General features: G+C 43.7%; 1 long non-coding RNA gene across 1 annotated transcript in view; it reads left to right on the top strand.

The window, feature by feature from the left end:
- Positions 1 to 27,455, top strand: part of LOC125645037 (uncharacterized) — a 54,209-nt gene that overhangs the window by 5,362 nt on the left and 21,392 nt on the right. The window contains exons 3-6 of the long non-coding RNA XR_012664321.1: positions 4,267 to 4,560; positions 14,276 to 14,394; positions 15,553 to 17,120; positions 21,461 to 22,037. This is a non-coding gene — a long non-coding RNA (uncharacterized LOC125645037). The remainder of the gene's footprint in view (positions 1 to 4,266; positions 4,561 to 14,275; positions 14,395 to 15,552; positions 17,121 to 21,460; positions 22,038 to 27,455) is intronic.

Genomic DNA, 27,455 nt, shown 5'->3' with positions numbered 1-27,455 from the left:
CAGGGAGGGAAGGAAGAAAGAACCATACTGTATTACCATTCTTTAATTCCAGCTCCCCGTTCAAATAAAAGGGCAGTTCAGCACAAAAATGGATGCCACAATATGGCCCGTGATTTTTGACTGTGGTGCTAAACTACACAAATTCATCATAAAAAATATCCTCATTGTTAACCTCTCTCTCACACATACACACTTGCCAGATGGAGATGCAAACAAGGAGTAAAGCCTGAAGGCCTGATTAAACCCCTTTGTCACTCCAATATTACACTAGGATAACTCCACTGACTTCACTGGGATCACACGCAGTATAAACCCTCAGATGCATGCAGGAGTGACTCAGGAGTGTGCCTTTTTAAACAATGCCCAACCTTTTAGAAGAGGTGACTCTTGCTTGGCTACTTTCCCACTGTATCTCAGTGACTGATGTAGACTACAATGAACCAGAGGTAGGGCTGAACGAATGCATTTTACTTCAGGACTGCAGTCTGTAAAAGCTCTTAAAGGGGCTCATACTCCATCGAGCAAGAGATGCCCTGCAGGTTTGTAAGCAACACATTCACTGACCCCATTCCCACTGATGCAGCTAAATCTGGGAAAGCCCTGACTTTGTGCCAGGATCGGCATCATATGGAACTACATGCCCCTTCCCTGACCGCACCCCCTGCCTCGGAGGTCTCATGCCTTGATGCATCTTTAATATGATCATATTGCATTCTGATAGGGAACAACAAGGGGCAACAAATCATGGTGTCATTCAGCAACATTACTCATATTACATACAAACAACCTTATGTTAAAAAAATTTTATTAAGGTTACAAAGTCACATAGTCAGATGTTAGGAAATGCCCACACTGGGTGCTTGTTCCAGCTAGAGTCACCAGGTGATGCTGTTACACATAGTTTTGCAAGTTTTTTTTCTAGGCATGCAAGCAGCATATAATCTTGGAAGAAATGCTGCATCGTTGTTAGCTTTGTGATGTAGTTTACTTGGTGGGGAGCTGTTGCACACGGCTTGAGTTGGCTCGTTGCATTCATTGCACTAACAAGAGTCAGTTGTTGGGGCAAAGTTCCTTCCTGTGAATCAGGCACTGCTGTTTGAGCTGGGATTTTGGAAAGAAGTGTTGCCTGCCTGCTATTTAGACTGATGTTTATAGTGTAAATAAAACAAGTGACACTGACAAAATAGCCAGTTGCTGTGTCGTAGATTTCTCCTGCAATGGAAAACCAACTGCAAGGCCCTAAAAATCTTAGTTTTACCTGGTTTAATAACCAGACCAATGTGAATTGCTTCTTGCCTGCCCAGTTCGGCCATCAGCTGCAGCAATTCTCCAAACTGAGCCAACGAGGCTATGTCATCGGCGTATTCAAGATTCAGCATTAACACGGATTGTTCTACAGAACCCCTCTCATTTTACAAACAGCCCACAGACTAACATTCACCTTCTGAACTATTCAGTGAATAAGTACAAATAACGAAAACATTGAAATAGCTGGCAGAGGACATGGGTGAATGTGTAGCAAATATAAATATTCTGAGAAGTTCTAATAGCCATACCATATTAGGACCGAGGCACGTTGATGGTGTAACAATATGTACTTGCAGTTACATTATTCATCCTCTAGATGTCTCTGGGTGCTGTGTAGTCTCCGAGGCAGGGTTTATTTCCTGGTAAACAAAGGCAGATCAAGCTGGAACTCAAGCTGTGTAGAAGCCTCTTTGTTAGCGTTGACAGCTTTGCTTCATAAATGCCTCCTGTTTAGAACTGTGATTCCATGACAGATGGGGTAGTATGAGGAAAGCTTGTGCTTCCATTGCCTGTGCAATACCTGCCCTTTGAATACACAGGCATGGAGATTGAAGTCCTTTATCAGTCTGATAATGTTCACTTGCATAAAATTAATTTGAGGGGAATAAAATTCATATGGGAGCCCAGAACTGACATTAATGATGGAGTCGTGTTTTGAATCCACTTCGGCCAAGGTGCTCTTTCTGTCAAGGAGAGGCCAGACTCTCTACTAGCATTTGTTCAATTAGCAGAGTCCCCAGTCCAGCAGTTAGGACCAAAGCGGGACCCTTGCAGTCCCTAGGTTGTGGCAACATCAGCATATCTATAAATCAGACCCTGTTAGTGACTGGCAGAGAAGACCAGGCTTGGATGAACCCAGCTGATCAAGTCACTGTGTGGAGCTGCAGTATTTCATTCAATGGAAAAATTGACTGACTAGTTTTTCACCTGGACAACCATATTACTGAAACCCAAAGGAACAACAATGACTGTCCAACAACTAGGCAAGGGATATGAATTAATTCTGGGGCAGATAGTCTCCTACTGCTGCTCACACAGAGTTCACAGAGCTGTGCTGATACCGTCAGAACAGGGTGATGCCGTGCAAATTTCTATACCTGTCTTCCACCTTTCAGCATGTCAGTCCTGTTGTCTTGGCTGGATAAAGGCAGAGCAGACAGTATCATTCCTCCTCAGTCCCTCTTTCCATTTATTTCAGCAGCAATTACACACCCAGGATGGTTCAACTTTCAAGCTACTCTGTTTGATTATGGAAGGTGTAATGATACAGAGATAGAAAATGAGTGCAGATTTTTTTACAGAGCTCATGAGTAGAAAAAAAACCAATGTTTTTTCCTTCAGATTATTGAAATAAATAATCTATTTCTAAAGTCTTTCTTTCTTTTCTTTACATTTCAAGAGAGAAATGGATTTTCTTTCACCTCCCAACTACCCATGGAGTAAACACATGTATAAAGTTACATATGTGCATAAGATTTTGCATGATCAAAGCCTTAACTGATACCAAGCTTCATAGTAGGCCATTTCTACTCTGGTATTTAGAGACTGCATCTATGGGAGAGATCAACTGAAAACCCAGACTTAATCAACCTTGAATTTTGGCAGCTGAATCTGGATCTGAATTAAGCAAATAGCTCTTAACTATATAACAGGCTGAACCAAAATCTCAGAGCCAAACGCTAAAGCCAAACCTCAGAACAAATCGTGCTTCTGGGTGTTTGAAATCAGGATGTCTTGAGACTACTCGTATTCTGTGCGAACAGAGATAATTTGACACCAGACTAGATTATAGCCGCGGTATAACTCCATCGTCTTCCAGGGAGTTGTACCTGGGATGAAATTAGCCCAACATCTTCTATATTTGTAAAGATAGAAGGCTGGAAAATGCTCTGCCAACGCAATGATTTAAGAGTACAAAAACATCTACTAGTATAGCGTATCCTGGAAGTTTGTCTCTCAGCTAATGAGCAAACAGCTAAGCTGTGTTCAATAAGCCATCTGGTGTGTGTATGGCTTTCTGCTATGAAACATAAATGATGACTTTGTTTTCCCCTTTGTTTTTTGCACTTCTTAGGTATCAGTAAACCGTTTTCCACATAGAGCCAAACTACGTCCCTGAACATACCCATGCATCAAACCCATCCATTGATCTTAACAAGGTTGCATGTGTGTCAACAATAGCAGAATGTAGCCCCCTGTCCTTACCTGCAGCATATAATTGTGTAATTAACAAACGGATAGATAACCATGGGAGCTGCTGGGTGCTCAGCATTTTTGAAAATCAAGCCAGTGATGTAGGTGCCTAAATATGGATTTAAAAACCTAATTTTAGGTTCTTAGTTTTGGAAATTTCAGAGCTTCTTCTCCCATACATATGTCATCACAATAAACAGCCTTAACTCTGACCTAGAATTTTTTAAGTGCTTTCTTTTGTTACCTTGGCCCTCCTATCTATTTTTTTTATTTTCAGTGATACTAATCAGTGGGAGATATTATCAGTTACTTTATTAATTGACAGTGGATTTTTTTGTGGGGCAGGAGGGGGCAGGGAGCTTAAAATGCTGTTCCCTGCAAATAAAAATTGAAATTTTGGGAGCAGCCTTTCAGTGCTTTGTGCAGCTCAGGAGTAGGGGAGTGGAAACATCTCTGTAGCTTCTTGCTTCAAGATCTGTCAGGTGCTGAGCTGTTCTGAAGGTACTTTCCTATTATTAGCCTTAAAAGATGTCACTTGTATGGTCCACAATGTTGTCAATATTGTCAAAATCTATCTACATGTCAAATGTTGTGACATTATGTGCCCTCTTTGGGTGATTAAAGCAATACACAGAAACGGTAAGCACTTTGCAAAATGTCAGACTTTGAAAGCGTGCACTATGTATAATAAGTAAGTGTTTTACAACTTTTATTATCTGCTGATTTTCAGTTAGCCTTAACCCTACACATATATTTGTTTACTAGGAAATTATAGCTCCTGGAGAAAAAAAATGAACGTGCCCACCTCACCAAAAGGCCATGTGACCTTGTTGATAGAGCCCTGGGACTTGGAAGATCTGGATTCTCTTCCCAGCTCAACCCCAGTGACCTTGTGCCTCAGTTTTCCCCACCTATAAAATGGAGAGAATGCAGCCAATCTCCTTTGTGAAGTGCCATAAGACCTTCTGATGAAAAGCAAGGGACTACTATTGTTCTAAGCATCATCACCCTGTCTATATTCCATAGTAACATTTGCCAGTCAGGTACACTTTCTTTCTGGTAAGTAAAGTATTAATGATATATGAGGGCAGAACATTTGGTGGTACTACTAAATAATAATATTGCCTTGTAACTTTTGCTCCCTTTTGAAGTCAATAGGATTATTACAACTGACTTCAGTGGGAGCAGAGCTAGGCCAATGCAAAACCTACCTATGGAGTGTTACATTTAATAAATGACTGTGTTTTCTTTTCATCTTCCGATTCTAAGAATAGCATGCATTTAAAAATTTTAAAGGATTTCAATAGACCTTTCAATAAATAACTAGGCAGGAGCCTCATTTGCTGAGCCTTGGCTCCAAAATAGACTTTTCAAAAGACAGAGACATGTTCAGGACTGTATTTAGAGAAAGGCAAAAGTGACAGCTATCCAGAGTGTCATGCAGGGAGCCCTCAATATTTTGAAAACAAGGCCAGGCATCAAGGCAACCGAGCACCATGTATGTCACAGTGTATGATTATTATCATTTTCAAGTTCCTGTAGCCAACTTTTTAGATTGTGGTATTTAGCCCATTTACAGCACCTTCCATCACGGATCTCAAAGTGTTTCATAAAGATGGGGAAGCATTAATTTGCCCTGTTCATAGGCAGGGAATGGAGGCGCTGAACGGTTAAATGGCTTGCTCATGATCCCACAGCAAGTCTATGGCATAGCCAGGAACACAATCCCCCAGAATTTTGGTCCTGGGCCAAATCCACAAGATTATCCCCACTCCTTGGACCAGTTCTTAGGATAATTGTCGGGGTGGGGGAATTGTTCATGGAATCATTGAAGCTTAGGGTTGGAAGGGACCTCAGGAGGTCATCTAGTCCAATCCCCTGCTCAAAGCAGGGCCAACACCAACTAAATCATCCCAGCCAGGGCTTTGTCAAGCCAGGCCTTAAAAAACCTTTAAGGATAAAGATTCCACCACCTCCCTAGGTAACCCATTCCAGTGCTTCACCACCCTCCTAGTGAAATAGTGTTTCCTAATATCCAACCTAGACCTCCCGCACTGCAACTTGAGACCATTGCTCCTTGTTCTGTCCTCTGCCACCACTAAGAACAGCCGAGCTCCATCCTCTTTGGAACCCCGCTTCAGGTAGTTGAAGGCTGCTATCAAATCCCCCCTCACTCTTCTCTTCTGCAGACTAAATAACCCCAGTTCCCTCAGCCTCTCTTCATAAGTCATGTGGCCCAGCCCCCTAATCATTTCCGTTACCCTCCGCTGGACTCTCTCCAATTTGTCCACCTCCTTTCTGTAGTGGGGGGCCCAAAGCTGGACGCAATACTCCAGATGTGGCCTCACCAGTGCCGAATAGAGGGAAATACTCGCTTCCCTCGATCTGCTGGCAATGCAGCCCAATATGCCATTAGCCTTCTTGGCAACAAGGGCACACTGCTGACTCGTATCCAGCTTCTCCTCCACTGTAATCCCCAGGTCCTTTTCTGCAGAACTGTCACTTAGCCAGTCGGTCCCCAGCCTGTAGCAGTGCATGGGATTCTTCCTTCCTAAGTGCAGGACTCTGCACTTGTCCTTGGTGAACCTCATCGGATATCTTTGGCCCCATGGACTTGTGCATGTCCAGCTTTTCTAAATAGTCCTTAACTTGTTCTTTCACCACTGAGGGCTGCTCAGGTTGTTCTTCATCTGGCCTTTACTACTGGATGCCGCTGTCTTACTGGGCCCACTGTGTAAGCTGTGAAGTTGTGGAATTTGACCAAGCAACAACTGGCAGACTATGAATGTGTTGCAGCCAGCCTGCATGTGCAGATTTCAAATCGCTAGCAACACCCTCCATAGGGGACGTTGGGTAAGATCCCTAGCTAGTGTGAATCAGCATATCACTAATGATTTCAAAGCAGTATGCTGATTTACACCTGCTGAGAATCTGGGCCACTCTTCTTTAAGGGTTTCTCTCTTAGGTCGGTAATTCTGTGGCCTCCGCTACTGTGGCATCTCAGCACCTCACCAACACCTCACCAAATATAATGTATTTATCCTCACCACACCCTTGTGAGGTAGGGTAATACTAATATCCCTATTTTACAAGTGAGAGCCTGAGGCACGGATTGTATGTCCACACTGAGCACTTAGCCCAGGTTCTAGCTCAGGTTTGAGCCCAAGCCCCACTTCCGTTCACACACAACTCAGTCTGACTTGGATCAGCGAGCACTCAGGGCCCTTTTAGGATCCTGCTGGGTGGAGGGCATCAGAGCCCAAGTTCCACTGTCCCTCGGGTCCAAGCCCTGTCAATTTGAAGTGTGGACACAGCTTGAGCCCCAGAACCAAGTCATAAGGTTTGCATAATCTAGTATGGACACCTTAGCATGGCTGTAAGACCTGGGTCCAGCAACTGTAAATCCAGGTGTGCAATGCAGTGTAGACACTAAAGCACAGACTTGGAAACACTGAGTCCATAAGCCCAGGATCCACATGCTCAGATTTATAATGCAGTGGAGACATACCCAGAGAAACTAAATCACTTGCCCCAGGTCACACAGAAAGTTAGTGGTGGAGCAAGGATTTGAATCTAGGTCTTCTAAATCCCAGGCTTGAACCCTAACACTAGACCAAAACACTTAAAGGCCCTATAATTTTGCCTCCTCCTCCATAGGTTCCTTGGCATTTGAACCCAGGATTTGTCACAACAATACCCAATTTCACCAGACCAGCTGTAGCATATGGAAACATTTTTCCATCTTGTAATGAACTCTTTCTGCTGAAATTATTTAGAAGGTGGGTCTCTGAAGAGGCTATTTATCTTCTCTTTTCTGTCACACCATCACTTATCTTCCAGGTTGGTTTTCCTTGCAGAGTGACTCACACTTGCTCCTGTGAGCAGATGAACAAAGCAGATGACTTGTTAGTCTATTAAAAACACACCAGGGAGAGAAGGAAAAATCAGTCAGGTTAACATCTCTGAAAATCAAATCAACATTCATTCTAAATTATTCCTTTCGCTAGCTTTTGAATTCAAAGAGAGCCTCTTTAGTTTAAAAGTCACAAATGGACTTCTTTTTGGTTAAAGAACCTGTTAAATGTTGAGTGCCAGCTCAGTAATTTAATTGGTTGAGGTGAATCCTGCTTTTAAAGAAACATAAGAAGCACCTGGGAGGAGGGGAAAGAGAAGGAAGAGGAAAGGAAGACACTTTTGTCTGTGATTGAGGCTTCATTTGCTGAAGCACTTTAAGCAGCAAAGACAAACAGGTCATTCAGCTTCTAGGTTCCAGTTCCGTATTCCCCAGTAAAGGGTAAGGATGTTTCACAGTGGGTTTACGCTGGTCTCTTCCCACTGGTTCCCATACACAGAGCTGCTCACCTCTTTCCTCTACAGTGGTGGTATGAGTTTGAATCTATCTCAAATCGGAATTAAGAAGGATAGAAAAAGTTAGGGAAAATAGCATGGCATGAAGTTATCCCTTAGGGATGGGGGAACAAGACGCAAACACACAGTTCCAAGCTCATCGTTGGTGTAACTCCATTGACTCAACTGCTTTTAAACCAGGGTTTGAATTCCCCCCACCTTCTGTTATCGGGGAATCCGGATGTTAGTCTTGTCTCCCTTCGTTCCATTCGTTGAACCCTTCTGTGGCCTGAATGTACCTAGACCAGAGAACGTCCCAGAAGTCTGAAGACTTCTCCTCAGCAAAACGTGTCAAAAGAATGTCCTGAAGGAATTATCCCATAAACAATTCCAACCAAACATGTTCCTCAAAATGGCTTTTTGGTCCCTCAGATATAGGTATTTTCCCAAGGTCCTTGTGAAGTTATTTTGCACTTCAGCTGTAGCCCGGATCACCAGGGGTGAGGTTTCATGGTCTGTGTTATACAGAAGGTCAGACAACATGGTCTGAAAAAGTATGAATCTATGAATTTTAGTATAAACAAGCCTCAATTAGAATAGTTTAATTACTCCATTTTGCCCTTGTTTTTACCAGCATTAATTTTCCACAACAATGTATTTATGGGTCTTCTGTCTCCCTTCACCTAATGTACTCAAAGTAAACATAACCATATACAGAAAAGGGCTATTTTAACACTTTGGGTGTATCCCTCACAGAATTTTCCCTTAGATCAGCTGACACGCAGAGATAATACATATGATGCCTGTCTTTCAGAAGGATCCCAAAGCATTTTATAAACTGTGTGTAAGAATCCACCATCTACACACGGCACTGAAATGCAGCGCCTTTGGGTTGAAGCATGTTTGCTGTTTAGCAGGCCTAATTAACACTACACACCAGTTTTAAGAAAGCAGTTGAATTGAAAGTAAAGGTAATAATAAATTAATATACTTATCTACATTGTGATTTGCCAATATGATGGGGCTAACACACTCTTGCCAAAGGTGCCTTGAGGTCTTTAACTAGAAATGGTGAAGACCTTGATTTTCATTTCATCTGAGAGGGAGATTCTCACTACAACTGTCTCAGCAGGACCCACGTCACCTATAGCATCATGTCTTTTGGTGCATAGATGTCTGCCATCCATGTACTAATCAAACTGCCCCTCACCGTAGTTTAGAATGTTTGTGTGGCCAGATTGTGACTTTATCTATCCAGCTATCAGTGGTACCTCTCTGACTGTATTACAGGAGTATCTGAGCACCTTGCAACCTTTGAAGTATTCATCCTCACAAAACCACCGTGAGGTAGGGCAGTGCTGTTTTCCCCATTGTATACCTGGGGGACTGACAGCCAGATTTTTAAAGGTATTCTGCATTAGCCCTCATCTTAAGAAAAAAAGAACTGCCATACTGGGTCAGACCAAAGGTCCATCTAGCCCCGTATGCTGTCTTCCAACAGTGGCCAGTGCCAGTTGCTTCAGACGGAATGAACAGAACAGGCAATCATCCAGTGATCCATCCCCTGCTGCCCATTCCCAGCTTCTGGCAACAGAGGCTAAGGACACCATCCCTGCCCATCTAGTTCTTTTTTGAACCCTGTTATAGCCTTGGCCTTCACAACATCCTCTGGCAAGGAGTTCCACGGGTTGACTCTGCATTGTGTGAAGAAAAAGACAGATTAAGAGGAACCGAGTGCTGAACTGCTGCTACACTCACCAGTTTCAACTACGTTTCTGCCCAACCTACAGCTGTAATAATCCACAAATCCCTGGCTCCAAATGGATTTTGATTCCTACAGTTCAGGTAGCTACTGATATTATTTGGGGCAGCTTCCTGTAGAGAAATTACAGAAGCAAGGAGGCTGATGATCTTCCATTTCTCTAAATGCTGGCCCAGCCGCCTGCCTCTCCCCTGTTAGCCCTCAGAGTTGTGGCATTAACTAATACATTCTTGATTACAGCCTCACTTAGGCAGATGAACTTATAGAAAGTTGCTAAATGCAAAGTAAACAATTAATTATACATTTTATTGTTACGCTGTTTGCAGGAGGGGAGAAAAACCCAAATCCAGAACTGCACTTTTTCTCCACCTCTCTCATATTTTTTTCCTTTTATCATCAAGGCTTCCTCCTTTGCTAATTAGTCGTTAGGGCCAATCTGACCCGTAATGAAGTCAATGAGAGGGGAGGATCCTCATCATTTCCAAGCAGGCACACATCTTGAAGGATCAGGGTCTTGAGGTCTTTCTGGGAGGAAATCTGTTTGGTCTGTTTTGCCCATTGTAAATTCTGTGTGCCCGCCATAGCTGTACTGTTTGCAATACAGTCGTGCCTAAAGACCCCACAAATATTAGGGCCCCACTGCACAATCAGAGACATGCTCCTGCACCAAAGGGCTTACAAACTCAACAGAAAGGACAGACGGAGGATCAGATCCTCGGGTGCTGAATATCGTGATCACTTCATTGAGTGGTTTGAGCATCGGCCTGCTAAACCCAGGGTTGGGAGTTCAATCCTTGAGGGGGCCATTTAGGGATCTGGGGCAAAAATTGGGGATTGGCCTTGCTTTGAGCAGGGGGTTAGACTACATGACCTCCTGAGGTCCCTTCCAACCCTGATATTCTATAATTAATTCTATGATCAATTCTGACTTCAGTAGATTTATACCAATCTACACCACATGGAGCGTTCAGACTGGAAATAAGTCTTAAATATTTAACAGTGAGAGTAATTAACCATTGGAACAGTTTACCAAGGGCGGTGGTGCTTTCTCCATCACTGACAATTTTTAAATCAAGATTGGATGTCTTTTCGAAAAGACCTGTTCTAGGAATTATTTTGGGGCAGTTCTCTGGCACATGTAATGCAGGAGGTCAGGCTAGATGATCACAGTGGCCTTGGAATGTGTAAATCACCCCATTTTTGAGATGGGGAGCTGAAGCACAAGTCTGTGAATTGAACCCAGAGCTGGGAATTGAATGCAGTCCCCCATGCCTAAACCCCAGGACCACTTCTCCAGGAGGGGCTGTACATAGATACATGGCACTCCCTCCTTAACTTCAACCACTACGTCGCCCTTCATTTTTAAGGGCCTAACTCAGTCAAAACATTGATTCCAGGCTAACGCTTGTACAGATGATCTTAGCCAGAAAGCAATTTTATTTTACTCAACTAACCTAGCAAAGTGCAAAAAGGAGGAAAAAAAAAAGACAAAAACAAATAGAAATTAGTTTTCCTGCAGATTCTCTGTAGCTGTTACAAAATGAGTTTATATTTCTAAAAAGAAAATTTTGCAGACCGCTGAGCCACAATGCAGAGGATAAGCGAGTTTGCTACTAAATAATCATTCTAAACAAGAGTTATTTAGGTTTTAAGAAAGCCAAAGCAGATTACTGCACAGGGCTCTGAAAGGACTGTGATAATCTTTGTGCATCATTAAAGCATAAACTAAAAATAATCCTTCAATACTTAGGCTTGGAAACAATAACCTATAATGGAGCCATGAACATTTATTATAGTAACCACCTGCAAATGAGCACTAGCATTGACCGGAGAGTCTATAATGCAATTGTCTGGATAACCTGAATACCATGAAGTGTCTAACTGGGCCTTGACTTCAGGCTCCATAACAGCCTGATCATGAAACATAAGAAACATAAGAATGACCATACTGGGTCAGACCAATGATCCACCTAGCCCTGTGTCCTGTCTTCCAACAGTGGCCAATGCCAGATGCATCAGAGGGAATGAAACAGGACAATTATCGAGAGATCTGTCTCTGTCGTTGAGTCCCAGCATCTGGCAGGCAGAGGCTTTGCCTCTGTCCTTAGGAAAGGATGTGTTTTAATAACTCCTAATTTTCGGTTATTGGACATTCTGATGAAAGTCATGCTGGAATGGACTAATAATGGGATGATTTGGGAGTTTGTAATAACTCCCAATATTTGACTTATTTAAAGTCAAAGTTATTTAGGCACCTAACTGCCATTGATTTCAATGAGGTGCCTAAATATCTCTGAGATCATGGGCTAGTTCTTTCTCCACCTGAAGTCAGTGGGACCAACTAGCCACGTATCTATGCATCTGGGTACTTCTATCAGTACCTAGGGTATCTGAGCTCCTAAGGGCAAATTTTCCACTCATGCAAACTAGTGTTAAACTCCTGAACCTGTCAAGTGCAGAGCCCCCTCAAGTCCCATTGACAGCCCTAAATGAATCAGACCAAGCATGAACACCAGATTGCCTGTTTTAGATATTCATAGATTATGTTTAGCACCATTGTAGCAAGGTGCGGATGCAAAAAGGAATCTTAGAAATGTATGCTTGTTTCAGCATTAAGCAAATGTCTTTATTTCCTTTTCATCTTTATTCCAGCGTCAATGTTAAAAATTCTTTTCTTGAGATATTCAAACAGCTTAGGTGGTATCACTTAGCAACACTTACCACCAGGTTTATTGTTGCCCATTTTACCGTGGCCTTATTTGCCTTCCCTTGCAGCAGTGTAAGAAGAAGGAAGTGCTGTGGCTAAACTAAACAGCACAGGTCAGTGTGTGTGGGGGGGGAGGCGGGGAGGTAATATATGCAAAGGAGGCTTAGCACTTCCTTCTCCTGACATAGCTCTGTAAAAGCCTGGTCTCAGCATGGCAGGCCGAATCAGCCTGAAGGCTGTGCTAACTCATACCTGACTGTAAAGGCCACAAGCAGCTGAAATTACAACTAAGGATAGGCATAGGACAGGGTCGGCTAAGCCATGCCCCTTTTCCTGTGGCCACATCCCTTTGCCCTTGTACAACAGCAGCACAGATGGTTGGCATAAGAGTCTGTCCTTCAGCTCTGTGCTACCAGCGGATCATCCTTATTCTGGCATGGATGATAACCAGAATAATAATAAAAAACAATCACGTTTCTACTCTTTTTTTCTCACACACACCCTGCTACAAGATTCTATCTTAGAGCATGCAGAATGCAAACTCTATAAACTTACCTTTATTTCTCTCTGAATATATCCTCGAGGTAGTAGACCTTGAGGATTGGACAAGCTGCCTGGCTGCTTGACATGGTGCAGAAATCAAAAAGCACTGAATTTTAGGCCGAGATTTACATTTTCTCACTGATAATGTCCATAGCTCATTGCTGATCACCAAAACATATTTGTTACAATAATTGGCCAAATTATTTATTACAACTGATTTATTTATTTGCTTGTTGTTGGGTTTTTTTTCTCCTGATCATGAAACTGTGTTGCTGTGGTGCTTAGAAATGAATCTGCTATTCAAAATGGTTTCGTGAATCACTAGTTTTTACAAACATATTGGTGCCCTGATTGATTGTGACCCAATCAAAGGGCATACACCTTTAGTTATCCTGTATTTGGAATTCACCATTGAGCTTTCTGATTGGTTACCTAAATCACATGGTATTGTTTTTCTTCCCTAATGGGTCACACATGTGTTCATAGATGGATCCCAATAAAGAGAGATGATCAGGCTGGATTGAAACCTGGTTTTCAGAGGTGACAAAGGGTTCAATGAACTGTCTCCCCTTGTTCCACTAACTCGCAGCAAAGCTCCCTGGAGGATTGGCACATCCCTCAGTGTGGCTATTGGAATTAGTGGACAGTCTCTGAATGTTTAAAATGTTGTTGAAGTTTTTCCACACACAGTTTTGACTGGTTTTGAAAAAAAAAATGTTTTGACCCACATTGAAAGCCAGTGGAATTTTTTCAAAACTTCAGGGTTTCCATGGCGTTTCTTCATTCAAACTTTTCAAGCCACTCTGGCGAACCACTTTCCACCAACACACCCAGAAAGGGAGCAGTTAGACAATCCCACGGGGTTCTTTCCCTTTCCCAATGGCATTGTTCATTATGTGCCAGCTCCCTGCAGAACTCATTCAGTTAAGACCTTGATCCCTTGTTAGTGAGTTACTGCAGCCTACCTAGATAGCACGCTATAACACCTGCTGCAAACCTTTTAAAACACTGCACAGGGAATGCAGATCCATCCCACAAGGCAGCATTCTGCTTGCTGCCTCTCACCTATGATAAATGGCCCTGTTTAGTAGCTCATAAAGATTCGCTTCTACCGCTGGACAAATAGCTTTCATCAGTAATCATTTTGACCAGGGCTACCATCGTTCCCAGACTGACATTCCCATGCAGGAGAAAACCCTTTGATTTGATCCTAGTGCGTCTCCAAATGCATGGCCTGATTTTGAAATCTCATAAGGGGCAGGGAGTAGCATGTAGCCCAGAATCATTATTTTTCGCACTGGGACTAAAGACCTGTCTGCGTTTTTCTTTTATTTTGGATGATGCTGGATTTAATTCTTTAATTCTAAAATTAATTTAATTTAATAATTTAATAATTGGATTTAATTGATTCCCAGGCCCACAACGTGCTGAGCGCTTCCTGCAAAATACTCGGCACCCTGAAACCCCGCTGGAGTCAATGGGAGTTGAGGCCCCCTAGTGGCTTGGAAGATCAGACCTTTTGAGCGCCGTTCAGGTGAAACAACTATTCCAAGTGATTTAGTTGGGAATTAGGTCCCACTTTGAGCAGGGGGTTGGACTACATGACCTCTGGAGGTCCCTTCCAACCCTGATATTCTATGATTCTATAATTCTAAGTGGATTTCGTGCTAGTTACAGGTGCTCTTCAGTGCAGACAGCAATGATGGAAGCTCCTTCCATCCACTTCCATCAATGTGCTTCGGCCCTGATGTGGAGGGACCATTTCCCAGGCTGAGGCAGGGAGTGGGGGGATTGTTTGAACAACAAGAAACTACACAAGGACCTGTTTTTTATGTTTTAAGGGATAAACAGGCGAGACACAGGCAGTAACTCATTCTGACTAGTAAGTTCCCTTAGAAACAGCACAAAATATGACAAGCTGATGTGACAGGGAAAACTGTATGCAGCAGTTCCTGGCAAGAGACAGGTGATTAGCATTGGCTCGAGGCAGTCTGTCACTGTGCAAGCTTCCCCTCCTTTCCACACACACAGAGTGTGTCTGCTCTGCGTTGTACAGTTGCACTTCGGAGTTAGAAACACCTTGGGAATGGAGGTTGTTCAGAACTCTGAAAGGTTCGTAACTTTGAACAGAAAGTTACGGTTGTTCTTTCAAAAGTTTGCAACTAAACATTAACTTAATACAGCTTTGAAACTTTACTATACAGAATCAAAATGCTGCTTTCCAATTATTTTTTTTTCTTGTAGTTTAGGTTTATTTAATTTTTTTTTTTTAATTTTGTCTCTGCCGCTGCCCAATTGTGTGCTTCCCAGTTCCAAATGAGGTGTGTGGTGGACTGGTCAGTTCCTAACTCTAGTGTTCATAACTCTGAGGTTCGACTGTATCTAATATTAATTGAATAGACACACGGGGCAAGTAGATATAATGCATGCTAGTGAACACTAGAGGGCATTCAGGAGAATTAAGGAGAACTTTGATAGAGCTCTTTATTTACACTTTGTGAGTGTGCTACAACAAATGACGAGATCTAACCCTACTGAGTGCTTCCTAAGTTCTAGTCAAAAATGCAGTATTCTCCCAGTGCCCTTCAGTCCAGGCCTGGAGTATCCATTACTGTTGTAATCATCCAATTTTTCCAATGCACCTCAGTCCTGATCTACCACTGACTAGTCTAACAATATCTCTCTTGAGCAGACAGTGACTATGGTCTAATTCTCGGCCAGCACCTATATACTGTGGAGATTGGAGCCGTACACGCATCTGAGAGAGACTGAGAAAACAGACGCTAACCCATGGCATCAGCTGGACGTGTGGCATCAGATCAGCAATTTATCTATGTGCCAGAATGCATCTAGTAATGACTATTGATTTTGCTTGTTAAAATAGACTCTTTAATGTTACAATAAAATACATCATGACAGGGCCGCGGGCAAGATTAGCACTCATTTCCCAGTGCAATAGATATAAGGCCAGACCCTCTGCTGCTGGAAATTGGTGCAGCTCCGTTGAAGTCAATGGAATGATGCTGATTTACACTAGCTGTGGAGATGGCCCGTCATTTCTTAATTGGCCAGGTTCCAGTTGAACACTAGTGTTCATTAAAGGCCATTGCTGCAAATAGTCAAAAAAAACAAGCTGACGCATTAGATCGAGCTAGCGCAGCCCTGATGCAGACTCCTGGCAGCGTCGTCTCAGTCACTGTCTTTGACCTCTCATGCTCGGACTCTCTGAAGCCTTCCCTAGTCCTCTTATTCCAATGGCTTCTGCACTCCACTGCACCTCGCTACTTGTCCCAGTCACCTTCCTGCTCCACTCTGTTGTTTCCTGCCTTTACCTAGCCTCAGTAGCCTTTCCCCTCCCCCCGGGGTGGTCTGTCTGTGATGGGCCTGCTCTCACCCTCACTGGGCAGGCAGGCTTTCGGCACTATCAGCTAAGTCTAACCCATCCAGATACGATTTAGGGAGAACGAATGATCTTGGGACTAAGGCACCGCACTATAAATCTCAAAGGAACCGGTGTGTCAGTTGTGCCCCAGGCTTCCTGTGTGATCTCAAGCAAGTCACTTAAATGTTCTGTGCCTCAGTTTCCCCCTCTGTTACGCATAAGGGGACAGCAATGGCCTGCCTGACAGAGCATCAATTCACTGATCAGTGTGTGGTGCTTTGGGATCCTTGGATGGAAGGCTGTACAGAAGTGCAACGTTATGTAAAGGCACCCAGTTCTGCTCCAGCTATCCCTGACTATGATTCCCACCTTTCCCCCCACACATTTCCTATGCATTCAAATCTGTACCTGTGCAACAAGGCTTGTCTCTGGCTCTGCCATAACTCCACCTCTGCTCAAAACCTCATCCGTCCCTTCATCTCCTCCCCCCATGTCTATGTCGGTTCCTATCGCCAAGTTCCAGTTCCCCAGCTATGAAGAAAGCTGCCACCTATCTTTTCATGTGCATGAAGACATGTGACTGTTGCTCTCCCATTCTAACACAACTCTTCTGTCTCCTCATTCTTCTTCCCCAACCTTATCTTTGGTCCTTTTTCAGTATCTGGTCACTACTGGCATGGGAACCTTCTCCCCTTACCATCCCAGACAGCTTCTCTGCATTTCTTCACCCCATTGAGTCTATATTATTTTGAATCTCATCAGAAAAAAAACTTTTTTCTCCTTTCACTCCACCTCTTTAGGCAGTAGCTGGATTGTTTAACCCCAGAAGGCATTTGGAGATGCAATCTATCTGAAAGACCCTGCTCCTCAGAATAAAGGTGATTGTAATAAATAAAGCCAGTAGAAAACTGCTATGGACTAAATGTATGGGTGGATGGAGTCTCTCATCCATATCGACGTTTGAGAATTTAACCAACATTATAAATGAACATGTATGTGGGAGTCCAGACCAATAGGAGAACCACAAACAAGATTGCATGTGGGACAGACAAAATTGTCCATGGCCATTGCAGGCTTCATATCCTTGCTTTGCGCTGGTCATGATCTTCACAGAAGGTGTTGATGCACCTTGCTTCAAAGCAGTCAATGGCAACATGACAAATCTGCCCCATCTGGCTTTGCTGTGGGCTGTTGCTTTGGGATCGACCTCACCTGCTTTCCAGTTTGAGTTCAGTGTATCTTTATACCATTTGGACTGAGCACCATGATAGCAGATGCCTTGGTTTAACTAAACTATAGCCTTGAATATTTTTGAGTTGGCCATATGAACGAGGTGCCCAGAACAGCACAGCTGAGCTGTTAGGAGCATGCTTTGAATGCTAGACATCCAACAACAATTAAGGATTTTGGTATTAGGAATTTTGTCCCACCATTTGACCCTGTGAACAGACTGAAGACCATGCATTGGAACTGATCAAGCTTGCTGATATGGCACGATATATTGTCCATGTCTCATAACCATATAGAAGTATTGTTAACACAACTGCCCAATAGCCATTCAGATTAGTCCTTATTTTGATGCCCCCTATCTTTCCCCTAGCACATAGAGGGATGTGCTAATGTTCCAAATGCAGAGCTTGTCTTGGCCATGCAATGGGTGATCTCAGCATTAATTGAGTAGCATGCTCCGCAGGTAACAACACATCTCCACAGGCTTGCAAGGAGAGTTATTGATCTTAATAACTGGATGGACATGCACATCCCACAGCACAGGTTGGTACAGTGCTTCAGTTGTCTTTTGACTACCTGTGAAATTAAAGGAGTTAACTTCACGAAGGAAGTGATCAGTTACAAACTGACTGTATACTGGCTGCTCACTTGATCTATTACAGCCTTAAGCAAACAAAAGCTCCTTCCTAAGTAAATCCAGCCACTTTGGTGAGAGCACAGAAGTGTTGCAGATTAAACCACTTCCCATTGGTGCAGAACTGAATAGCTTTTCCTTTCTTGGTGTTATGAAATGCATCCATAAACGTAGCCGAAAAAAGGATGGAAATGAGCATGGGAACCGGCACACAGCCTTGTCTGTTGCCATTACTGACTGGAAAATGATCCAGTCTCTTGCCATTCCCCACCACTGCAGCCATCATGGAAGGACCGAGTGACAGAAATAAGCTCTGCAGGGCATCTCACGATGAACAAAAGTTTCCAGAGTCCCTCTCAATGTGCAGAATCAAAAGCCTTGGCTAAGCTGATAAAAAACTGTATAAAGGTCAGGGTTTTGCTCCTGTCATTTCTCCTGGAGCTGGCGGGCTGCGAAGATCATGTCTCTAGTTCCTCGACTCTTGATATCCCAGAGGAGTTGGGGACAGTTCAGCACCTTTCAGGAGTAGGCCCAGACCTTCTCAGTATTATTGAAACCCGCAGCATTTTAGCAGGGCTTTGGCCAGGGTGATTTGTAAAAGATCCCCAAGTGCGAGCAGGAGGATTGATTGCTCTTGTCTGGTTTTAATGAAAATGAAGGATCCAGGTGGGAGGAAAGTTTTATGTGATTACCATGCTGGTGGAACTTGAAACTATCAGCAATGCTCCCCAACCCTCCAAGACCCAACCTCCTTCCCTACCAAGGTCACTGCCATCCGCTGACTGAAGGCAGCTGTTTTTAATTGAAGAGCCACAATTCAATCATGTGGATGAGAAAATAAAGACTAACCTCTGCTCCACAATAGCATCAAAGCTGCTGGCAGTTAAGATGTTCGTTAATACAGCTCTGTGTTCTGAATTGCTAATGGAAGGTCATGGGGATCTCACCTATCACTCCTCTTGCCGCATAAGAAATCAGATGTACCAGGTCAGCTGACGAAGTTAGAGTTGTAATTAAATTAATAAAGCGTGCCAGGGATCTCTAAGGGAGAGCAATAGAATCATAGAATCATAGAATATAAGGGTTGGAAGGGACCCCAGAAGGTCATCTAGTCCAACCCCCTGCTCGAAGCAGGACCAATTCCCAGTTAAATCATCCCAGCCAGGGCTTTGTCAAGCCTGACCTTAAAAACCTCTAAGGAAGGAGATTCTACCACCTCCCTAGGTAACGCATTCCAGTGTTTCACCACCCTCTTAGTGAAAAAGTTTTTCCTAATATCCAATCTAAACCTTCCCCCACTGCAGCTTGAGACCATTACTCCTCGTTCTGTCATCTGATACCATTGAGAACAGTCTAGAGCCATCCTCTTTGGAACCCCCTTTCAGGTAGTGAATCATTGCAGGTATTCTCCCAACACACTGCCGTCATTTCATTCATGCTACATTGATTATTTCCTTGGTTCACTTGAAGCTTGGGATTGTTTGTGCTGCTCTCTGCCTGAGAGAGGGGACATGAATGGAGAAGGGGTACAAAAACCAGCTCATAGGGCTAGTCAAAAAGTTTCCATCAAAACTATTTTTTAAAATGGGGGGTTGGATGAGCCAAAAACTGTAGTGGAAAATATCTGCTTCCTTCGAAAATGTCTATTTTTGGTCAGAATACTGAAAATATTCAGCCAAAAACCAAGTGGTTTTTTTTTTCCAGTTTTAAGTTTTCAGTAGTTTTCAGTTGGCCAATTAAGAAGTCAAAAATTTCCAATAAAAACATTGACGAAAACAAAATAATTTTCAATTTTGTCAAATGTTCTGCTGACCTCCGCTCTCTTGCAGTATTTTCTAGCCAGCGCCACCAACCCGTTCCGAGTTAGAAGCTGCTCACAAAATGGCACCTTGCTTGAAGTTTCACATTTCATGCACGGCGTGCTGAGTCATAACATGAAAGGACTCCATGCTTTCAAAACTAAACTGCCATTTTATTAAAAGAACTAGTTACAGAGAGGGGCCTGTTTTGTGTGCCACATTCCTGTGTGTGGATCTCTCTATGGGCTAATGTGAGAAGTGTGGTTGATGCCGGCTATAACAGCTAGCCTTCAAGTCACGTGCACACAGACTGACGTCCTGGTGCCAAATTCCAAACTCTTCCCTCCTGCAACCTCTGCTCCTCCCTCCAAGTTCCATGCAGGTTTTGAAAGTTCAGGGCTGTCTCTTGCTCAGATATTTTATCTACTTACCTCTGGGTTTTGCACAACACCCACCATCATAGCCCCTAAAGGCCTGAGCAAAAGCACAATGGAGTCCATTAGAACCTTTCCATTGATTCCAGTGGGATTTGGATCAAGACCTAGCACTTGGGAGCCATGTATGAAGTGAGCGCAGCCTTACACACTCAGATACATACACAGGTGTTTGGGGACTAGTGTGACACATTCCTCCGAATGCTGAGCAACAGGCAGTGTGTATCCCAGGAGCAAATCAGAGAAGGAATCAGAATTCTCAGAGTAACCTCATTCCATCCTTCATCCCCCCAGCTTGCTTAGTGGTAAGTGATCTGCCCTTGGTCCATACCAGTAGCAGGTTATCTCCCTCCTCCATGCTGGCTCAGCTCCGATGGCATATCATGAGTCTATGCCTATTCGGAAGAGCTCATAGTCTCTATGGACCAGGCCTATGGGAAACCAGAGGCAAAGGGACTTGTCGTGTATCACACAACTTGCTGGCGGCAGAGTTGAGATTTGGGTCCTGCCTCCTAGTCCAGTTTGCTAGCCATCAGACCACACTACTTCCCCACCACCCGTGAATATTAAATTCACATTAAAAGCAGCAGATCCAAAAGGAGTCACTGATTTGATCTTTGCAAAGGGGTCTGTGATGTGTTCTGTGTAGTATATTTTGGGGGTCCCATCCAGAGCATTGCTGATGCTGGCTATACCAATGTCAATGACCCGGCTGGGTGAGAAGTCCTAGTGACACCAGTCTGATGCACTTGAATTTGGAGGAGAGGGGGACAAGCAGGCAGATAGCACTGCTAGCGGGACACAGTAATCACCACGCCCAGAAGATGCCCTCCACTTTCCCTTCAAGGAGCCCCCCATTATAAATCAGCATGCACTACAGATACGATTGTTTTATTTTTCATTGTGACGGTCACATCAAAAGACCGTAATCGAGGATTGCAAGTGCGGGTGGAGCAGGTAATATTTGTCCTTCTCGGCTTTTTGAAGCTCACTCAGACAAATAGACGTGTCATCTTTCCTCCTGAACTAAAATAGGAATTTAGGAGGTTTGACCTTTGAGTTTACTTTATTTTTTTGCCACCTAATCACAGGCTAAGAGTGCCCTCTCTCTCTTTCCCTAGGTAGCTGAAGTGATATCTTCTCCTGGAACAAAGAACTTGTGCGTATTCATACAATCCCCTGCAATTCACACAAAGATAAACTCAGAGCTTTCATTGTTAGGGTGTCCGCCCCCCCCCCCATCTTTGCAAACCCTGTGCAAGTTAAAATTTGGGTTAACCCCCACTCCAAAACCCCATTTGACCTTCCCTTGATTTAGTACAGAACAAGAAGTCTCTTCACTTGAGCAGTGGTGCTAGGACTTTTCCTGCCTGTGGTTCTGAAAAGGAAACTCTTTGAGTGCATTATACAGTAGAGTAAACAAAAGGAAGAAAAGCTGCAGATCTGGAACAAAAGGCCCCAAGGCTAAGACAAAACAAAAGGAAAGGAATAAATTTAAAATCCTAACACTTTATTGGAACTGCAGAAAAGCTATGACTGCTAATGTTTCGACTGAAAGTCATTTTCCGAGCAAACTGTAGGGACCGATCCCACGTTTCTTGAGAATTGAGGGTTCCCAGAATCCCACTGGAGATGCTCAGCACCACACAGAATTGGCCCGTTACAATTTATGCAACGCCTTGTTTGGAATAATTCCAGGTGGGTAGCAAATAATTATTTATATGACAGTAGCAGCCCCACTGTGCTGGGTTCTGTACAGAGACATAGTGAGAAATGGTCCCTGCCCTGATGAGCTTACAATCTACATAGGCAAAGGGTTGGAGAGGTGAAGTAATTAGCTAAAGTCTAAAGGCAGGTCAGAGCCCTGAATACAATCGAGGTCTCCTGATTCCTAATCCTGTATGCTTTCTGATAAATCATTAGTGATCCCAGGGCTGAGCAGCAAAGTCCCGATCTCAAGTAATAACGTCCCTGGAGTTTGGGGGTGTTTGGAGACAAGATTTGGCTGCTGTCAGTTGTTCAAATAGGTACCAGGATACAAGCCTGCCGGCTGCTCATAGAATAATAGAATATCAGGGTTGGAAGGGACCTCGGGAGGTCATCAAGTCCAACTCCCTGCTCAAAGCAGGACCAATCCCCATCTAAATCATCCCAGCCAGGGCTTTGTCAAACCTGATCATAAAAAACCTCAAAGGAAGGAGATTCCACCACCTCCCTAGGGAACCCATTCCAGTGCTTCATACCCTCCTTGTGAAAAAGTTTTTCCTAATATCCAACCTAAACCTCCCCCACTGCAGAGACGGTTACTCCTTGTTCTGTCATCAGCTACCACTGAGAACAGTCTAGATCCATCCTCTTTGGAACCCCCTTTCAGGTAGTTGAAAGCAGCTATCCAATCCTTCCTCACTCTTCTGCAGACTAAACAATCCCAGTTCCCTCAGCCTCCCCTCATAAGTCATGTGCTCCAGCCCCCTAATCATTTTTGTTGCCCTCCACCGGACTCTTTCCAATTTTTCCACATAATTCTTGTAGTGTGGGGCCTAAAACTGGACACAGTACTTCAGATGAGGCCTCACCAATGTCGAATAGAGGGGAATGATCACGTCCCTCGATCTGCTGGCAATGCCCCTACATATACAGCCCGAAATGCCATTAGCCTTCTTGGCAACAAGGGCACACTGTTGACTCATATCCAGCTTCTCGTCCACTGTAACCCCTGGGTCCTTTTCTGCAGAACTGCTGCCTAGCCATTCAGTCCCTAGTCTGTAGAAGTGCATGGGATTCTTCTGTCCTAAATGCAGGACTCTGCACTTGTCTTTGTTGAACCTTATCAGATTTCTTTTGGCCCAATCCTTTCATTTGTCTAGGTCCCTCTGTATCCTATCCCTACCCTTCAGCGTATCTACCTCTCCTCACAGTTTAGTGTCATCTGCAAACTTGCTGAGGGTGCAATCCACGCCAGCCTCCAGATCATTAATGAAGATATTGAACAAAACCGGCCCCAGAACCGACCTTTGGGGCACTCCACTTGATACCGGCTGCCAACTAGACATGGAGCCATTGATCACTACCCATTGAGCCCGACGATCTAGCCAGCTTTCTATCCACCTTTATAGTCCATTCATCCAATCCATACTTTTTTAACTTGCTGGCAAGAATACTGTGGGAGACCGCATCAAAAGCTTTGCTAAAGTCAAGATATATCACATCCACTGCTTTCCCCATATCCACAGAGCCAATTATCTCATCATAGAAGGCAATCAGGTTGGTCAGGCATGTCTTGCCCTTGGTGAATCCATGCTGACTGTTCCTGATCCCTTTCCTCTCCTCTGAGTGCTTCAGAATTCATTCCTTGAGGACCGGCTCCATGATTTTTCCAGGGACTGAGGTGAGGCTGACTGGCCTGTAGTTCACTGGATCATCCTCCTTCCCTTTTTTAAAGATGGGCACTACATTAGCCTTTTTCCAGTCATCTGGGACTTCCCCGGATTGCCATGAGTTTTCAAAGATAATGGCCAATGGCTCTGCAATCACAATCAGGGGAGCTAAGCTGTGGATTTTTGGCTCAGACCCATTTCTACAAAGGATGGGTGAGATGCTGCCACCTGGCACACCCAAAAGCTGCCTGTGCGCCCCAGCACACAATCCCCCATGCAAACCAAGATGCCCAAGAGTTAGTGATGCTCAGAATTGCCTCATCATCCTCCTCACTGGAAGCACAGAGGCCCTCAAAAACGAAGCGTGCGGCAGCACAGAAATCAAAGCTATGCGCACTTCAATATGGGTTCGAAACGCGTTCTCTGGATATTGTATGTCAGCCTCAGGGCTTCCCATTTGGGATGCGCAGCAGCTCTCCACTGAACAGCGGTTCACACAGTGGTATCTGATTGAGCCCTTGCATTGTCTTGCTTTATTTTATTTTTATTTTTATTTTTATTTTTTTTTTGTGTCCTCATTTTGCATAATTGACTTAATGTGAATTTCAAGGCTGACACTCAGCCTGGCCCTCTTCTCTTGGCTTGTGTGTACTCTATTCCAATCTTTTGTATTAGTTAAAAATACAGAACAATAGCAAGTCACCTCTAGAGCAAACTTATTTCCCAAGTCATAAACAACCGAGGTTTATATATGACAGCATTTAACTTCTGGTTTCTAGGGCCCTGTTCCATGCAAATAAATTAGAAAATGTATTAAAGTAACTTAAGAATATAAAAAAGAGGAATGCTCTTAAAAGCAATGCAGCTTTTATTGTCTCTCTTGCCATTGTGTAGGATCCTTAAGTATTTTTCTCCAGATTTGCCATCATTTGAACAAAATGCAAAGCCACACTGGCTCCAGCTAGCACTCGTTCTGACAAGGCCAGGTGTGTGCTAACATATGTAGAAGCAGCAGGTTTAATTGCTGTTTGTTTTGCAGTTTGTCTCTTTAATTTTCCCTATGTTAACTGGGAAGGAGGCAACGTTTATGTCATTAATGTCCTAAAATGGTTCAGCAATTCAGTTCACTGGGCTTCCTATTCATCTCCGAGGCCACTTCAAAATAGCCTTTCTGGCTACCAAAGCTCTGCAACAATTCGTTCTTCCTTCCCTCTCAGACATCACATCCAGCTGCTATTTATTGCTGCCTGTTCTTCACGTTACCTCACAGACCTTTTATTACCTTCTTCCACACCTACTCACTCTGCTCTGCTCGGCCTTCACCTGAGCTCTCTTATCTGAGAGCTCATGACCACCAGCCTTTCCAGTCTCCTCTCTCATCTCATGTCCACTTCTTCCCACATCTGTTCACTGTGCTAATCCAGTCTCCACCTCACTTCTCCACCTACTCCATTACCATCTCAGTCTGCTCTGACAATCCCCACTTTTCCTCCCAGGCCTTCTATACACCTTCTGCCACACAAGGTCAATCTAGTTCTCCTTCACCAAACTCCACCGTACTACATGTTCCACCAACCTTGACCTCCTCTATGTCCTCTCCTTATCCACACTTGGATATTGCTCTTTGACTTGTACTGCTCCATCTAATGGGATGTCTCCATTTTCTTCCTTCCTAGGCACTTAAATTATTATGTCAGTCTTCTTCTTCCATATGGCAACTTTAAAAAATAACATTAAAGATTGACATCCTAGTTTGTCATCCACTCTATGGTTTCTGTTTATGTGGAATGAATCATAGAATAAGACCGTCCCCTTGGAGAAGGATCTTAGAGGGCATCGGTTCATGTGATGTTCCATGATTTGTATGTCTTCTCCACATTCAAACATTGGGCTATCCTTCATTTTCCATTAGTGCAGTAGGTAACTGCAATACCCATGTGAGGTCCTGATGCGATTCACTGTGATCCATGTTAAATAAAGTTGAACATGAGCTCCCAGTGTGATTCTAAAGCTGAGAGGAGGGAATGTGATCCCTGGATGTATGAACAGGCCGTTATCAAGTGGGAGTGGGGAAGAGATATTACTTCCATATATGGCCCATTTTTGGACTATTGTATCCAGTTCTGGTGTCTGCATTTCAAAAAAGGATATTGAAAACAATAGAAAGGTGTCAGAAAAGGGCTACAAGAATGATTCAAAGTCTGGGAAATATGTCTTATACTGATACACTTAGGAAGCTCAATCTATTTAGTTTATCCAAGAGAATGTTAAGAGGTGACTTGATCATGGTCTATTAGTACCTACATGGCGAAGAAATTTCTGTTAGTAGATGGCTCTTTAATCTTGCAGGACAAGGCATAATGAGATCCAATGTTCGGAAGCTAAAGCTAGACAAATTCAGACTAAATATAAGGCATAAATTTTTAACAGTGAGGGTCATTAACCCTTTGACTAGAGATATGACAGATTCTCCATTGCCTGAAGTCATTAAGTCAAGACTCTATGTCTTTATAAAAGATGTGCTTTAGCTCAATCAGAAGTTAAAGGCTTGATGAAGGAACTACTGGGTAAGTTTCTCTGGATGGTGTGATGCAGGGGGTCAGATTAGATGATCATAATGATCTCTTCTAGCCTTAAAATCGATGACTCTATAAATTATTGTTTATTATTTGTATTGCAGTAGTGCCTAATCATTGAGCAGGGCACTGGTGTGCTCAACAATGTACAGACACTTTAAAGTTTCTTTAAATCTCATCTTAAAATCACCCTTTTCTCTTTAGCTTGGGAACATCACTCTCAATGGAGAGTTTTGCAATAAAGCGTAGGCAGGATGCTATGGAAAAATCAGTATTATGCAGGTTTCAGAGTAGCAGCCGTGTTTGTCTGTATTCGCAAAAAGAAAAGGAGGACTTGTGGCTGTTGACCACAATGTGTCAACTGTATTGAAAAGAGACTGAATAGTGCCATGAGGTATAGAATTGCAATCTATCTTATACCACAGAGGCATTTATTAAATCAAACAACCCCCCCACCCCTGATTTGAAAGTATCTTCTTTTTTTATTGGTCCTTCTGATCAGTTGCCAACCAGGTTATTTGAGCTTCTTAACCCCTCACAGGTAAAGTGATTCAGTACAGCTTCCAAGGGGGGATTTTATGCTACTCTTTCCTTTATATTTATGACAGCCTGCAACGTGCTGACCTGATTTCAGGCTCACTCTCCCCCGGACTATTGCCTGGTTCCCCTGGGTTGCTTTCTTCTCTCCCCCTCAGGCGTATCTGGATCCAGGGGTCGTCCCCAATCTCCCTGGGGTACAATGCCAAGGGTGGCGGCCGCATTTCCTCAGCATCAAGGGCGTCAGGGTTCCCTGGACGGTCACGCTGGTCCCTGGGGCAACACCAGTTCGCCTTGAAGCTCCACTCCACCAGTGGGGAAGAAGCGACTCTCTCCACCGGCCTTTTATATTTCCCCTTCCTCTCCCACTCCTCTGCTTCCGCCCTCCTGGCTCCACCCACCAGGCAGCTTGCAGAGTTCCCTCTGCGTCCGCATCTAAGGGGGGCCATGCCTCCTTGCCACAATACCATTAGTGGCATAATTTCAGTGTATAGAATAAATGGAATAATATGGCAATTCAGCACCTAAAAAAAGGGATACGGTCACTAGCAACAAATTGGTTTGGAGTCTTTCTTATAGTCTTGTTGAATCATTATGAAGCACCTCAGTGGTTTAAAAGGTAGCGA

This window comes from Caretta caretta, chromosome 11 (genome assembly GCF_965140235.1).
Source record: "Caretta caretta isolate rCarCar2 chromosome 11, rCarCar1.hap1, whole genome shotgun sequence".
In the NCBI taxonomy this organism is placed as follows: Eukaryota; Metazoa; Chordata; order Testudines; family Cheloniidae; genus Caretta; species Caretta caretta.
This window is presented reverse-complemented; position numbering and strand designations above follow the sequence as displayed.